Genomic DNA, 16,398 nt, shown 5'->3' on the forward strand with positions numbered 1-16,398 from the left:
CGGACCAATCTTTTCAAGTTTTGGAATCCTTCCAAAACTAAAGATCAAAACAAAATAGAGTATATGAGTTAATCACACAAAAATATAAATTTAGCTTCTTTAATGATCAAATAAAATTTTAAATATACTTTACACAATACGATGGAAGCTTTTCTGATTTTTCTCAAGGTGGTTGAAGACTTGAATGAGGTCTTGAGGGGTTGGTGAACTTGAATTGAAAGCTTCTTTTGCTTAAAGAGGTCTTTTTGCTTAGGGCTGAAATGAATGCTTGAATCTCTTTCTTTTTCCCTCCTTTAAGTGCCTTTATATCTTTAATGGATGGTGGAGAGTAATCTGGACAGGATTAGGGCTGTTGGAGTGCATTAAATGAACATTAAATATGATCAAAATGAGCTGAAAAATTAGTCGTTACAGAGATTTTCCATTGCAAGAGTCGACTCATAGGGTCGACCTCTGCACAAAGGTCGACCCTATGAGTCGACCTCTGTGGTGCAGAACAGAAAGTCACTGTTCTGTATTTTGGCTTGCACAGCAATAGAGGTCGACTCATAAGGTCGTCTCCTTTGGGTGTGCCAGCCAAAAATAGCATGCCATTCTGTCCTTTTGACAGGGATCGACCTCTAGGTCGATCCTTTTCTTTAAACTTAATTTTTTTTCAAAATATATATCCAAAAAATATAAAATTACCTCCAATAGATCACAAATCTTCTGTTCTTGCTCTTAAGGCTTTCGAATCAGAACTTGATAAAATTATGATTTTGTCTCTGAAATACAATAAATCTTTTTTCAAGCCAAAATCATTAGTAACCCCCTCAAATGTGTTGTAATCATCAAAATTAATTCAAGGAGCAATAAAATCGATGCTTTCTTATAGGATCAAGCATAAGTTTTTTCATGATAATGTAATATTTAAAAAGTAATAGATATTATAAAAATAAATATTTCATAGAGCATATAATAAAATAAGTTATAAATTAAATCATGCTTGCATAAATCATAAATATTTCATAAACATGAATCATAAATCATTCTTGTCATGTATTCATATCATATTTGAAAATATTGCTCACAGATATTCATGCTAATGTCACTATTATACCCATGATAGGGCCATATTTCTTAATTAACAGAGTTCTTATTTCATGTGCCAACTTTGTACTCATTGACTGGCTATATTTTGTATGGATGTTAGCTCCAGATGTTGACCTTCCCAAAGAGATTCGTTCATAGCTATCTGAGAGCTTTTGAAATCCTTATATCTTTCTCCTTAAAATATACATATACATAGATAAAAAAATAATAAAATTCATACCTCATAATCATGCTATTTTCATAAAACACATTCATGGAATCAATGCTCATAATAAAATATGCTTTTTATATCACATATGCTGATTTTATTTTATAAAAAATATGATTTCATCAATAATAATTTTTACATAAAAAATATGATTATTTAAAAATAAATAAGGAGCGTGAGATCTACTTACCTCATTCATCTTAGATCTTTAGACTTTGTTAGAAGAATCAGTTAATCCTATTTAAAATATCAAATCATCATCAATTTATATTTGATGAATATAATAAGATTAAATCATAAAAAAAGAGGACTGTTGATTAGACGTGTCAGACCATCCAGACACTAGGACAATTCAGGATCTCCGAGCTGAGGGTCAGATTTAAGCGACTCTGATCAAGAAATCGTGAAGCACAAATCGGATCAAGGTCAAATCAATCAATAGGATTCATTAATAATAGATTTAAAAGATATTTGATATGGCCAAACGAGGTTGACATACAGCATGGATATCAAAGCAGCTTCGGATCATCTTGTTGGAGTCAACATGAGTCCCTAGAAGATGAAGGCATGACTCAGTACAGGATTCATAGATCTTTTTAAAGAGACAAAGTTGATCATGAGAGAGAAAGTAAAGAGAGAAAGTGGAGAGAATCTTCATATCCTTCAAAGAAGCAATCATGATTGAGATCATTAGAGGTCATATCAAGGTGACTCAATATGGATTAACTATGATCATATGCTATAAATTTCAAATAAGGATCAGGCTGGAATCCAACCTATTGCATGAATTTTGAAGTAATTTAGGTCATCTTATTTTCATCTCAAGTTTGTCCTAGGATCCGTGATGCAGTTAGAGAGAGAGTAGAAAGACCCTAAAGAGAAAATGAGAGAGAATAGAGAGAGAAAATCCTTTTCTCTCTTTTTTTTTTCTTTTTTTTTCTTTTCTTCTTCTTCTTCTTTTTTTTTTTCTTCTTTTTTTCCCAGCCGAACAGAGGGACACAAGGGGGGGCTTGGTGGTTCGTGCTTCAATGAGGTGCGGCAGCATGGCTAGAGATCCAACAATAGTGACCAATGGTGTAGAGCCAGAGATGACCGACGGTGAGGTTCGACCGATGAAAAATTATGAAAAAAATCATTAGAAAAATAGTGCATCCTTTTTTTCTCGATTTTGACAAAGTCGGTGGCTGGCAATGAGGTCTGGGGCTAGAAGAGAAAGAGAAGAGGGAGAGGAAGAAAGATCGGAGCCTTACCTGAGCTCCAGTGACGTCTCCAGCCTCTGATTTCTGGTGAACGCAATAATGGAAGGCCGTGGCTTCAATGGAGAAAAGAGGGAGGAAAATCGTCGATGTTCACCATAGGTGGCTTTGGAAGAGGGAGGGGAGGTTTTATAGAGTAGAGAGGGGCCGAATCCTTCTCAGATTTGACTTCCTCTCCAATGATGTTGTGCGGAAGAAGACTCTCAACGGGAGTCTTCAACATTTTTTTTTTTTTTTTTTTATGTTTAGAGCGGGATGTCATGTCACATATGATATCTTTATCATCTCTTAATATAGGAATGAAACTCCGATAGAGCATCTCCATATCCAAAAATTGGAATAATAGATTCACAAGCATCCAGCAGGGCACAAAAGTGTCTGGACACACCATGTTCTCCATTGGTTATGTATTAATTATATCAGGGCTAACTCATGGACCATTACATCCAAGCTATCTTAGGACCATTTTACTTGAACTGAAAATTACGTTTTTGGCCTGTACAACTGAAAATTATGTCTAGGAATAATTTTTTTTTGATGTAAATGAGTTAGAAAAAATCTAACTCAAGGAATATTATATTAGCATACTTAGAGTTACATATAATGGTACTTACATTTATAATTATGATGTGAGAGTTGGATACCGTTTTCCATCCAACTTCAATATTTTCAGACATACAGAATTCAGAAATTACCTACAGTATTACAGGTTTAGCATTTCAGAACTTTTGCCGGTCATTACAGGTCGTTGAGCTATTGCCGTTCGGAGGTGCATGACCCTTGCTTACCAGGTCTCAAATACGAGAATCCTGTAAATTATTTTCTGCTCTTAGCTAGCACACATGTAGAGCCATTTTAGAGGTGTGCCAGCCTAGCGTATCAGATTTGTGAATGAGAAGTTAACAGCTGATTTACAGCAACTCTGTTAAATAGTTCTGAAAGTCTGAATGAATGTGTTATCCCTATCAGCAAGAGCAGTCCTAGACATGGCATATTGTCCAAAAAATTTGGGGGGGGGGTGTGTGTTGGGGTGTGGAAGAACTAGGACAATCGTGTGCCCACCATCTGTTGAAGATCCTTGATTTCCTCTGCTACATCCTCTTGTTCCATGGTTTCTTGTTGAGGAAAACTTATGCAGCCCAACCTCAGCGACAGAGAGAGAGAGATCTCTATGCTAGAATAACTATTGTAGATTTTCAGAGTGGGCATTGCTTATGCGGGATGTAGAAACTCTCTCAAAGAGTCACTGAGTTGATGATCTGAAGATTTGTTATGCTCAATGAAGTGCTTGGACCATAAAAGAAACAGCCTAGCTATTTGTGTTGCAACCGGCTTTGGTGAATAAGCATGAAATTCAAAACATCTTTTATTCCTTTCTTTCCATAATACCCATAACCCAGTCGTCAGGAAAGCATCCAGCAGTTCTTGAAATGTGCATATAGGTTCTTTCTATCTCCAAGAACACCATAGGTCATTTTGTGAGTCTGAGAGATCTTGTAAATAAAGATTTGCCATAAGAATGTCCCAGACCTGTCTTGAGAAAGAGCATTGAAGAAGTAAATGGTCCACTGTTTCTGGATGTGAATCACAAAAGGTGCAGATATCCCTACCTTTCCACCCTCGTTTAGCAAGATTAGATTTTGTTGAAATTCTGTCGTGAAAGCTGAGGTAGATGAAATATTTGATCTTTTCTGGTATTTTAATTCTTCAAACAATCTGACTAAAGAGTGGTGTGACTCCACCATTCATTAGGACGAAATAGCCATGCTTTACCGAGAATTTGTGGGTCAAAAACCATTTCCATCTGAGGCTATCATTATCTTCTGATAGAAGAACAGAGCTGATATCTTGTTTTAGTTTATGAATATCAGGGTGATTGTTTATTTGGTTGGACGAGGGCCAATAGCTGTTGTCCAAGATTCTGTTGCATGCCTCTGCTACTGTAGCTTCTTTCCCTAGTGTAATGATGAATAAATCTGGATATTTCTCTTTCAATGACTGATAGAATAGCCAGGGATCATATCGGAATGAAACATTCAGACCATTTTCCACTTTGAAATGAGTTAAAGTGCGAAACATTTCTTTTTTTTGCATCACATTCCGCCAGAAATCAGAGGTCTGGCTTTGAGACAAATGTTGCAGTGCCAGTGAGTGCCTCTTATAGTATTCAGATATGACTAGTTTACTCCAGGGATTATCCATACTATCTCCCTGATACAAATTCCACCACCATCTACAGAATAATATTTGATTGTATACTTTAATATCAGCGATTCCCATACCACCTAGTTTCTTTGGACGGCAAACCTTGGACCAGATTAGCAGGTTCAATATAATTTTTCTGATGATGTGTGAAAGCAATATGAAGTTGGCCATCCAGTATGCTATGATTGGAGTGATGGTTGAATTGAGCAAAAGAGCTCGTACGTCCAGCAATGGAAAGGAGTCTGCCTTTCCAACCTGCCAACTTTTTTGTGATCTTCTCAAAAAGTGGTATCCAGTCATTTTTTGTAAGCTTCCTGGGTCAGAGGGGCATGCCCAAGTACAAGAGTGGAAAATCACCTGGCTTATTTCCAAGAATAGCAGCAATTTGGTCTCTGTATTTAATCGGAATATCGATTCCCAGAATTGTCGATTTCTTAAATTAATCTTTAAACCTGTAAGTAGTTTATATGAGTAAAGAATGAATTTTAAAGAGACAATGCTTCTTCTATCCGCTCCACAAAAAATGAGTGCATCGTCTGCGTATTGGAGACTGTTGAAGAGTCCTGTGGTTTCTCTTAGGCCAATACCTTCCAATATATGATTATTTGCAGCAAGCTTAAGAAGTCTGTTTAGGGAATCCACTACCAGAATAAATAGCTGCGGAGATAGAGGATCTCCTTGTCTTAGGCCTCTGTGGTGGTTAAAAGCTTTCCCCAAGGTGCCATTGATTAACATGGAAGATTTGGCTATTGTGACAATGTCAAACACCCATCTACACCAACGTTCGTCAAAGCCTCTTGCATGTAAAAGTTTGAACAGAAAAGGCCATGCCACATTATCAAAAGCTTTTTCAAAATTGAGTTTGTAGATGATACCTTTTTGATTTGTATGGGCGGCTTGAGAGATGATCTCTTGTGCAGCAACAAAGGTTTCAGAAGTCGATCTTCCTCAGATGAATGCAGATTGGGTTACCGGAATTAAATTTGCAAGTTTACCGGCAAGTCTCATTGAGAGTACCTTGGAGAAGAGTCTGACAGTCCCATTCATTAAGCTTATTGGGCGATAGTTTTTGATAGTGCAGCAGGACTCCTCTTTTGGTATGAGAGTAATATAGGAGTAATTAAGTTTGCCTAGAGATATTTGGTGGGAAAAGAACTATTTGAATAAGTCGATCAGATCATGTTTGATGATGTCCCAGAATCTTTTATAGAACTCAAAAGAGAAACCATCAGGACCTGGTGATTTAAGTGAATCTAGTTGGAAAAGAGCAGTCTTAATCTCTTCTTCGGAAAATGGTTCTTCTAGATCCTTGAGCTAATGAGGTTCTTTAGAAAATAGTCTAATCTCTTCTAGGAATAATGATGAGAAGGATTAGTGAAGGATCCAAAGGGCGTTTATCTTATTTTGACGATGGTTGACAGCGATTCTGGGGAACACAGTGCTGGTAGGCAAGAGGAAACAAAAGAAAAATAAAGCCCAATGATGTTCAGTGATGGGGAATCAAAAACAAGTGTTGAAGGGGAACTCGGAATGGATTTAAATAGAAATGGAATCGAAGTTTAGGAGGTCTCTATGCATCAAAATCCTCCTTAAACCCGACTTCTCATCGAGGAGGAAGATGAGTCGTGATTGGACTCATCCCTCTTCCCAGCCCATGCAAGCACATGCTGGCCAATTTTTTTTGTTTTATAAGTTGGGCCTGTCTATTTTTGGGCCGGGTTAAATGGGCTAATCTCGGATCTGAGCATTACACGAAGGTTGCATGAGGTGCTCTTTTGCATGCGGAGAAATTCTTTGTGCACCGCGTGCGTGCGGTGCAACAAAAATGACGTGGAGCACACCGCAGTCGCTGATTGGTGCTAGAGAAAACATCTCTCCTAGCCATCAATTCAGCATTTGACATTGCAATTAATAATAGGAGCTACATCGTTTCCAATGCTATAGAAATTTAATGCAGCTGGGTTTACTTTGACAATTTAAAACGGACCAGAATACCTTTTCCTCCGAAACAACTTCAGGTGCTCTATTTTATCTGGATCATTTTGAATGATATTTCCTCTTTTTTCTTTCTCATTTCATTTTATTTCCGTCTGAGCATCGAGTATTCAAAATTTTTTTACAGCAAGCCATATTCATCCAAAATTATATTAATATTTTATCTATTCCAACTACATGCTTCAAGACAACATAACATATCCGTAAGGTTTGTTTTTTCCTTTTTAATTTTTTTTTTATAAATTTTTTATTACAATAACTCTATTTAACTCTATTTAAATTTTTTATTACAGCCAATCAACCTATCAATATATTAACTTTATTTAACTACCAAAAATCTTAAGCACCCGATGCTCAAACTGAAATAGAACGAAATGAGGAAGAAGAAAGAGAAAACAACATTCAAAATGGTCGAGCATAAGCAAAATAGAGCATCTGGAGTTGTTTTAGAGGGAAAGGGTGTTTTGATCCGTTTTAAATTTTCAAAGTTAAATCCAACTGTATTAAATTCTAGTAATATTGAAAAAATGATGTACTTTTATTATTAATTATAATATCATATGCTGAATTGATGGCTAAGAGGGATATTTTTTCTATGCTATGCAGACCAATCAATAGCCGCAGTGCGCTCCACGTCATTTTTATTGCATCGCACACAGTGAACGAAGAATTACTCTTTGCATGCATATAATGCGTTCATAATGCTGCTAGAGCATGTGGCAAATGATCCATAGGTTTGCGATAATTGTGGTTGGCATGCTTGGATGCATCTAACGAAAAAAATTTCTAAGATGAAATGAGTTTGGTAGTGCATTGTAGGCCTCAAGGAACATATATATTGATGATTTAACTTTACATTTTGCAAACACTTTTTGAGGAAATTTTGGTGAATTTATGTCTTTCAATATGTAGTATAACTCCATCTATACATGCCATATTAATATAATAATATTTTTAGACATAGGGATTTGGGAATCAGCTCGTTGTCTTGTGTCCTAATGCCAAACGAGTACCTCTTTTCCTGAGATCTTGCACACCATTACTATTTTAAGAGAATCTTTATATCAGATGATTGTAATTCTTCTGAACTGTTAAATTGCTATCTATCTTCTAATGCATAGATGTTGAAACTTCTTTTTCTTCCATCTACAGATATACTTTATGCCTGCACCTATAACCTTTGCTAAAGATTGGCAGTAGGAATGACAAGATTGTATTGTTAGCTTGTAAGGTAAAGAGTTTAGTGTAGATTTTGATATTGTCAGCTGCTAGTTGTCAAATTTTTACATTTTAATAATTTGATATGTCATGCATGATAGCAGAGCAAATGATAAAAAGAAAGGAGGTAAGCTTTGGAGGTAGAATAATTAGTTTAATATTTAAATATAACAATAGTAACAGTTGGCAACGGACATTTTGTCTATTTCTGGAAGCATGGAGGAGGACGTTGGATTTACTTAAAAGAAAGGGACTTGATTAACAAAAGATCTTTAAAATTAGCTTCTACATATAACAATTAGGAAAATATTATATTATTTCTTATCTATTATAGTTATTTTAAAATATAATGTATTTGCAGTAAGAGAGAGGAGAGAGAGAGAGGAGAGAGAGAGAGAAACTTTTTAAAAGGGTGGAGAATCTTCGTGTCTGGGTTCAGTTCATCTTGGGTTCACAGGGCAGCCCTATATTGCTTGTTGGGTTAGCTACAAATGCGTTATAATCCATGCTTGACCCTTAGCATGTGCTCCACAAAACTAACCTCCCATCTGATCAATAGATGTGATTTGTATAGTTGATTATAATTATTACTTATAATCTTTTCACAGCATCATTATTTTAAAAAAAGTTAATAATATAAAATACTTAAATATATAGTTGAAGTTTGCACATAAAGCAAAATACTCTAAATACATGTATAATAGGAACACTGGTTGGGAGTCTGCTTCCCTGCCTTGATCACCTAGACAAGCAACAAGAAGACCAGATGGTGACCTGTAAATGGACAAATTGACCATATATCTACACCATTGCACAAGTATGCCCGAGGCATTTAGTTGAGTTAATTCTTGTCCCAAGCAAGTCTATTTGGGCCAAAAACCATGTGTACCAGCCCCTGCCAGGCCCCTATATCACAGCCACAAAACTTTCCAGGAACATTCTCAAAGCATTATCACTCATATGATACGAAAACTCCCCTTCCCTTTGCTTGTTGCGACGTTGCACAATCAGATGCCCAAGCTCTAGCTAGTTACACAACCCCGTTCCCCCACCCCCACCCCCATGGCACGCGCACGCGCACGCGCGCGCACAACACACACACACAAGGTTTAGGCTTGTTTCCTTCCAAGGCCAATTCATTCTAAAGTGCTAACAGGTTAAATCATCCACATGACCTCCTTAGCAAAGACCTGGAGACACATTGCATGCAGTTGCCTGCATGGGTATGGACCCATTCCTGCAGCACAAAGCGAAACCAAAGTATACCGCTAAGAAGCTGCGCATGGGCTATACCTCCATGAAACATAGCACCAACAGCATCATTTCTCCAGTGCAAATATACAAGGGGAAGGAACCATAGCTCCAACCATATCGAGGCCTAGCAAATTAGGTTAAGAAGTTTAGTTCAAAGTGTGCAAGAGCTCAGGTGTCAGGCAGGAAATGGCCAAGGACAAGCGGAGGGAGAGAAGCGCGCGGTGTGCTGAAGGTCGCGGTGAGAGCACTGCTGCAGGACTTCTATCGCTACGCAGGAGGCCATTTTTGCCTCGTGGTCACCTCCCCAGCAAAGGATTTCGAGGAAGATGGAGGGGGAGGAATGGTCCCAGACTACGTGAAGGAAGGCCACTTTGCAGTGGTGGCGGTCTGGGTTTTTTTTTGTTTTGTTTTTTCTGACTGTTGCTCGAATTCCATGGGTTTCACGATTTTTTATCAATGTAAGGGCTCTTGAATACTATAACTAACCTTTGTAAACTCCTTTTTCTGATTATAGTAAATTAAACTAAATTATGAAGCTCTCCTCTTGAATTCATTAATTCAAATCTAAGTGTACAAGTAATATCTAACCAAGAGTGAAAATGATCTTTGGTATCACTTGAGGCCATTGGTAAGAATAAAATAGCAGACAACCCAAAAGCATTGCAAATCGTTTGTAATTATAATGCACTTGAGTTTGTCGATTGTGTGGCATAAGTGGGTAGTTATCGTTGTAAGTTTTACTGCAACATCGATCAACCATTCAAATATGGAAAAGAATCCGTCCAAACTAAAAACTTTTACATGGATATATATATAAATCACAATACAATCTTCATTATGGTTTGCCGACCTCAGCCTTGGACGTTGTTCATCAAAATGGGCTTCAGTTTAGCAAAGCGTATTGCCAACTGCACATAGATGTAATCATAGATCTTGTCAATCAATTGAAAAAAAGCAATCCTTGTAGCTCGTTTGATCATAAGTGTATAGATGAACCCCCAGAGCCCCACAACAAATCCTAGTGCACAGCTAACATAAAGCCATATCTTTTCGGACTTGTCTCTATTTTCAGATTTCTCTTCCTGACCTTCTGTTGGAAATGGACTCTTTGAAGGGGCTTTATTAGAGCACCATGGTAACGGCCATCCATGAAGATAAGGATTGTCATTATAGATAGAGGGATCACAGAATGTCTGCAACTGGTTGCCCCAAGGAATTGTTCCTGACAAATTGTTTGGACAAGTTCAAATGAGTTAAGAAATACATGGAGGACATAGTCGTCGGAATCATTCCTGAGAGATTATTCACTGACAGATCAAGTGATTCTAACTGCTCTAAAGCACCAATATTTTCTGGAATCCTTCCCGTGAAATGATTATTAGAGAGGTTCAAAAAAAGCAATCCTCGAAGATTCACCAGTTCTTCAGGAATCACTCCAGAAAGATTGTTGTGTGAGAGGTCTATGCTCATTACAAGTGAAAGTACACTGGTGTATTCAATTTCTATTCCATTTGTGGTCATTAGCAAACTCTCCGTATAATAAATGCCGTAATTTTTTGAAATCCCTGGTTTGTCCACATTCCCTGTTGCCATCATTGCGCTCAAGTTTCCTATAGATGGAGGCAAAACATCTGAAAAACTATTGTAAGCGAGATCTAAAACTTGGAGAGAAGTAAGATATGATAGTTGCTCTGGTATATTACCGTTGAAGAAATTTGATCGCAAAGAAAGAACTCTCAATGATACGAGGCTTTCACCAATCCATAATGGTAGGTTACCTGAGAACTTGTTTTCTCCAAGATCAAGAACAGCCAGTTGTTCACAATATTTGAAGAATAAAGGAAAATCTCCAGACAGACTATTGTTTCTCATGTGCAATGATTGGAGGTTGATAGGACCAGCCATGGAGCCTTGAGAATGCCTTAATATGTTGTCTTTTTGTGAGTCAATATGCCAGCAATTTGGAAGTCTTCCAGACAAATTATTATTGGACAAATCAAGAATAACTAGCTGAGTGAGATTGCAAATGAACGGGGGAATGCTACCATTAATGTAATTGTTGGATAACAAAAGGTATTTGAGTCCCATAGCTCTAGCAAAGCTCAAGGGAATAGGTCCCTCAAATGAATTGTTGGATAAATTTATGATAGATAGAAAAGAGGGGTCTAATTCAGGTAGTAGACCATGGAAGTTGTTGGAACTCATATCAATGTTTGCATATTGCCTGCCTCTCAAAGAAGTTGGTAGTTTTCCTGTCATGCTATTAAGAGATATATTCAATCCAGTGATATGTAGATCCCAAAACCAAGAAGGGAAGTCATTTGAAATGTTATTTTCTGAGAGCTGTAGCCCGTACAAATTTGTCTGTGTTCGAAGCCAGGTAGGAAATTTCGGTCCCAAATGACAAGAGCACATACCAATCCATTGAGCGTTAAAAGGAGGGTCCCAATTATGATTCAAGATCACTTCAAATGAGTTGTATGACAGCTCCAATTCTTCTAATCTTGTAAGGTTGGTGAAGTGGGTTTCAGTCAAACGACCTGTAAAGGAGTTTGAGGCAAAAGACAGTATTTGCAGTGCAGAAAACCAAGCCAAACTTTCTGGGACTGTCCCGCTTAAGTTATTGGAACTCATGTCCAGGTATATTAGACCATATAAAGAGCTATTTGGATCCAACATATTTTTGGTGCATTTAGACAAACCTTCTATTGTATCTGCAATCTCTCCATTAATATTGTTCTGAGATATATCTAGTATGCTTAACGTGCATAGATTCCCCATAGATCTTGGTATTTTCCCAGTCATGCGATTCCTCGGTAAAGCCAACGTACGCAGACTATGAAGCTTGTCAAAAACATCTGGTATCTGTCCGCCAATCATATTAGATGATAAATCCATTTGTTGTAGTTGTACGAGGTTTCCGATGCTTTCTGGTATCTCTCCACTTATAAGGTTTCCCCTCAAAGATAATTCCAGCAAGCTGCAAAGATTCCCAAAGCTCTTCGGTATAACACCACTGATTCTATTATTATCCATCAATAAGTTCTCCAGGTCCTTGAGGTTTCCCAGTTTTTCTGGAATGTCCCCGCTGATATTATTCTCAGACAGATCTAAATACTTCAAGTGGCTGAGGTTTTCCAAGTTTTGAAAAATGTCTCCATTTATTTGATTAAAAGACAAATCTAAGTGCTGCAACTGGCTGAGGTTTCTCAGGTTCTGGAAGATCTCTCTATTTATATGATTAGAAGACAAATCTAAATGCTGCAAGTGGCTGAGGTTTCCTATGCTCTGAAAAATCTCTCCAGTTATTTGATTATAAGACAAATCTAAATGCTGCAAGTTGCACATATCCCCTATGGCAACAAGTAGGCTATCGGGGAAATCATATGCTTCAAGATTGAGGTGCGCAAGACTGCTGCTAATATTGAACAACAAATTGGATACAATAGCTTTGATGTTGTCATTCCAAGAAAGATCAAGCACTCTAAGAGATGTGAGATTGACGTGGGATAGTGTACTAGGGATAGAAGGGAGGTAGGTTTCAAACAAATGCAACTCCAACAGAGAAGGGAGCATGTTAATCTCATGAAGCCAGTTGGCTGCCTTGGAGAGGTTGACCCTACTCATGTCAAGGAACTGCAGAGAATGGATGCGGGAGAGCCAGTGAAGGTCATCGGCATATAAAAACCATCTATTAACATCAACACAATTAGGACAAAAAAAATTATAGCATTGGCAATAATAAGAATCCGAATGAAGATCAAGGAAGTACAAGCTGGAGAGATTTCCAAGCTCTGATGGAACGGATCCACTAAACTCAGCATTGGATAGGTTAAGATATTCTAGGTGCACAAGGGAACCAATGAATTTTGGGATAGGCGCTCCAGAGAAATTGTTAAGGCTCAAATCCAGATATTTCAAATGCATTAAGTCAAGCAAAGAAGGATTTACCTTACTTCGACCTGGAAACTTTCCAATTTCTTCTTGAAAATCAGGGGTATAGGGGTACCTGAGATCGAGCTTTACCACATGACCGGTGCTGTTGTCACAGCCGACTCCTCTCCATCCGCAGCAATCTTGGCCTCCCCAAGAAGAAAGCCATTGGTCAGGATCGTAGATGTCTGCTTTGATGGCAAATAAAGCTCTTCTTTCACTCTCAATGCAGCTACCCCCCAAGATGGAACCACCTCTATCACCGAGGCAAAGACACAAGGGAATGGCGCTTATGCAAAAGAGGAGGAGCCCAATCAGCATGATGCGCATATGAAAACAGGATCTATTTGTACACAAACTACTGCTTACGGCCATGCGAGTAGCAGCAGCAGATGATACCACTCCAAAGGTGGGGGGCGAAGGAGGATATCAAAGCTGTGAGAGGCTATTTGCAGGATTCTTACCATCTGGATGCTCCGTTTTATAAGTCAAGTGATTGTAGAGTATATTCGATCCTATGGATCACCATGATGGGGTGGATGATCCTTGGACTGGACCTTTTTTGTTTTTTTTTCGGTGGTTGTAATAGAAAGGCTTGACTCTCCCATGGATGATGTTATGATGAGGCGTGGCTGACGATTTCTTTTTTTAATACTTCGGGATTGAGCCACCACTTGCCTTCGTGTAAGCATTCAGAATTAGGTTTTTTGATCCTTTCTTCCAGCTAATCTCGTTATTATGTATGTTGTTTTTTTTACTAGTGTTCGATACCTATTGTGCTCCAAAAATTGTCATAAAATTCTGAAGCATACCATCTCCTACCCCGTTGGGTGGTTGTCGAGCACAATCAAAAATGTGCAAATCAATACAATATAAGATTTGTTTATTTCATGATATCATTTAAAGTTTAAGAGTGCATTTATGACTGTTCCGTTGGTTCATAATTAGAACAAGAATTATTGACTTTCTATATGTTATGGTGAATGATCCAATGCCATCTTTTTGGTGAATAAGTACGAATGCTTCGGTGTCACCTTTTGGTTGACGAGTGCAACGTGATTATAGGATAGACGGATGCATGGTATGACTCTGAGACAACACATCATGCGGTAATAGTCGGCATTTTTCCAAGTCGAGTAGATGGTGACCCGTTCTCAAGTGGAGTAAACAATTAGGCATTAGATTAGTAATTAGCTGTTATTTTTGCAGTGCAAAACACGCACCCCCGAGGTTCCATGTTCGTCAAGTAAACGATCCGTTAGCTGTCGCTGCGTCACCAGTCATCAATATTTATTTGGCAGCGACTAGTTCATAGGAAGACTGACTAAGTTGTCGACTTCCATGCCGGCTTCAAGGGGGCTCTTGTCATCGCGCGGCAGTGTAGCTGCATGTAATCGGGAAGAAATCAATTCATGATCCGACAATTTTTCCGAGTAATAAAATGGGAGACTTGGACTTCGTCCCTGGAGAGATAGCAAACAACTGCAGATGGAGCATGGGTGGTGGGTGGAGACCCAGCTGAGTGATGTCAAGCTGGTGTTAGAATGGACATGAATTCTCATTGATGCATATTGTTGGGGTAATTCAGTTGATTTTTTCGATTCACAATCGGTCAATCAGATATCTACCGATTATGAATGACGAATCATCAAAACTACATCACAGAATAAGTTCCGCCTCAATTACGACATCATCCGACTTTTAATCGGCTTGATAGATACAAACCACCGACTATCAATCGATAAGCCGACCAACAGTCGGCTATTCTCAACCTCTCTGACAAATATTCAAATATAACGACTTAACCGATTGACTTCAAACTGATGACCATCGGCATATCGATAAACGACTATCGGTACATCAGAATTACCGACCGATGGTCATTTGAACTTCTACAATTGCCGATATATAGTCAACACATTCAGACTGCCGACATAGAGTCGATATACTAAAAACCGTCAGTGCAAAAAGCGCATAATGGCCACAACATGATTAGTGGTGGGTATAACTGTCCATCCTACGATCACGTAGCATCGAGATAAGTGAGATCTACGTGTCTAACCGTTACAAATAGTTACCAACAACTTGTCTATAAAAGGAGATAAATGAATAGCATTTCTAAGATACTTTTTAACTGATACTCTGTCTTTCTGAAAACTTTATCTGCTGTTCACCACTCCCTACAGACTTAGACATCGGAGGATCCCCAACGGACATAATTTCAGTCAGTATGGATTTTTTTTGCAGGTGTTCTTCTCCGGCAATGGGCGCAATAGAAGGTTGGCTGCAATAGATTGGTGTGCCAGATAAGGGAGAATAACAAGAAATCATGATAAAAATCAGAGCTCAAAATAACTCCACAGAATCTGTAAGACAATCTTTCCGTCGGAAAGACCTCCTTCCTCTACCTCCAATGGCAGAGTCCAGTTCTTCGTATCCTGTAGTCACTACGGACACATAAATTACTATTTTAATGCAGCAAATAAAGGTATTGATAGAGACGGTACACAGCCTCCAACAATAACAAACACAGCAACAGAAGCAGCCACTGGCGGAGGAGCCGGTGGCGCATTCAGTGCCATCCAGGCACAGCCACCATCCTCTACAGCGATCTCTCTCTCCATCTCCGAACGACAATCATCTCGACATTCTCATCATGTCGAGCCACCACTCTCTCGGCATTCTCATTATGCCGTTCACCATTCACGGCAATCTCCCTCTCTTTCCCACATACATAGCATCAAAAAGGGGAAGAGGCCGCGTACACCTTCTGCTTCTCAATCCTCAAGTTCTTCAGGGATTCTATCTCTAGATTTTTTCAACTATGGTGGCTCGATAACTACGAGTATAAATTTAAGAAGATCGACCATCAATTTGTTCGACTCCAAGTGGAAGGTCGGAAGTCTTCCAACGACCTCGACTTTTACATTGCTCAACCTCTCTCTCAATGTATCTTGGATGAGCCAATCCCGTCTCGATGATGCCGCAGATGGAGCTTATATGATGGCTCCACTGACCCAATTGATCATCTAGAGAGCTACAAGGCTCTCATGATGATCTAGGGGTGATCGATGTCCTTCTATGCATTAGCTTCCTGGCAACTATTCGGAAGGCTGCTCAAGCCTGATATTCTGGGCTCCAATCGGAGAGCATAAGTTTTTTCGAACAGCTGAAATATTCGTTCGTCACCTATTTTAGCAATAGCTGAAAGGTGTCGCAGACATCAGACAATCTTTT

The 16,398-nt window shown here is 38.6% G+C and overlaps 1 pseudogene; it reads right to left on the reverse strand.

Annotated features, from left to right (window-relative positions):
• Positions 1-9,943: 9,943 nt before the first annotated feature.
• On the reverse strand, positions 9,944-13,580 carry LOC105042988 (receptor-like protein EIX1; annotated as a pseudogene).
• Between the last annotated feature and the right edge of the window lie 2,818 nt (positions 13,581-16,398).

This window comes from Elaeis guineensis, chromosome 4 (assembly GCF_000442705.2).
Source record: "Elaeis guineensis isolate ETL-2024a chromosome 4, EG11, whole genome shotgun sequence".
NCBI lineage: Eukaryota > Viridiplantae > Streptophyta > Magnoliopsida > Arecales > Arecaceae > Elaeis > Elaeis guineensis.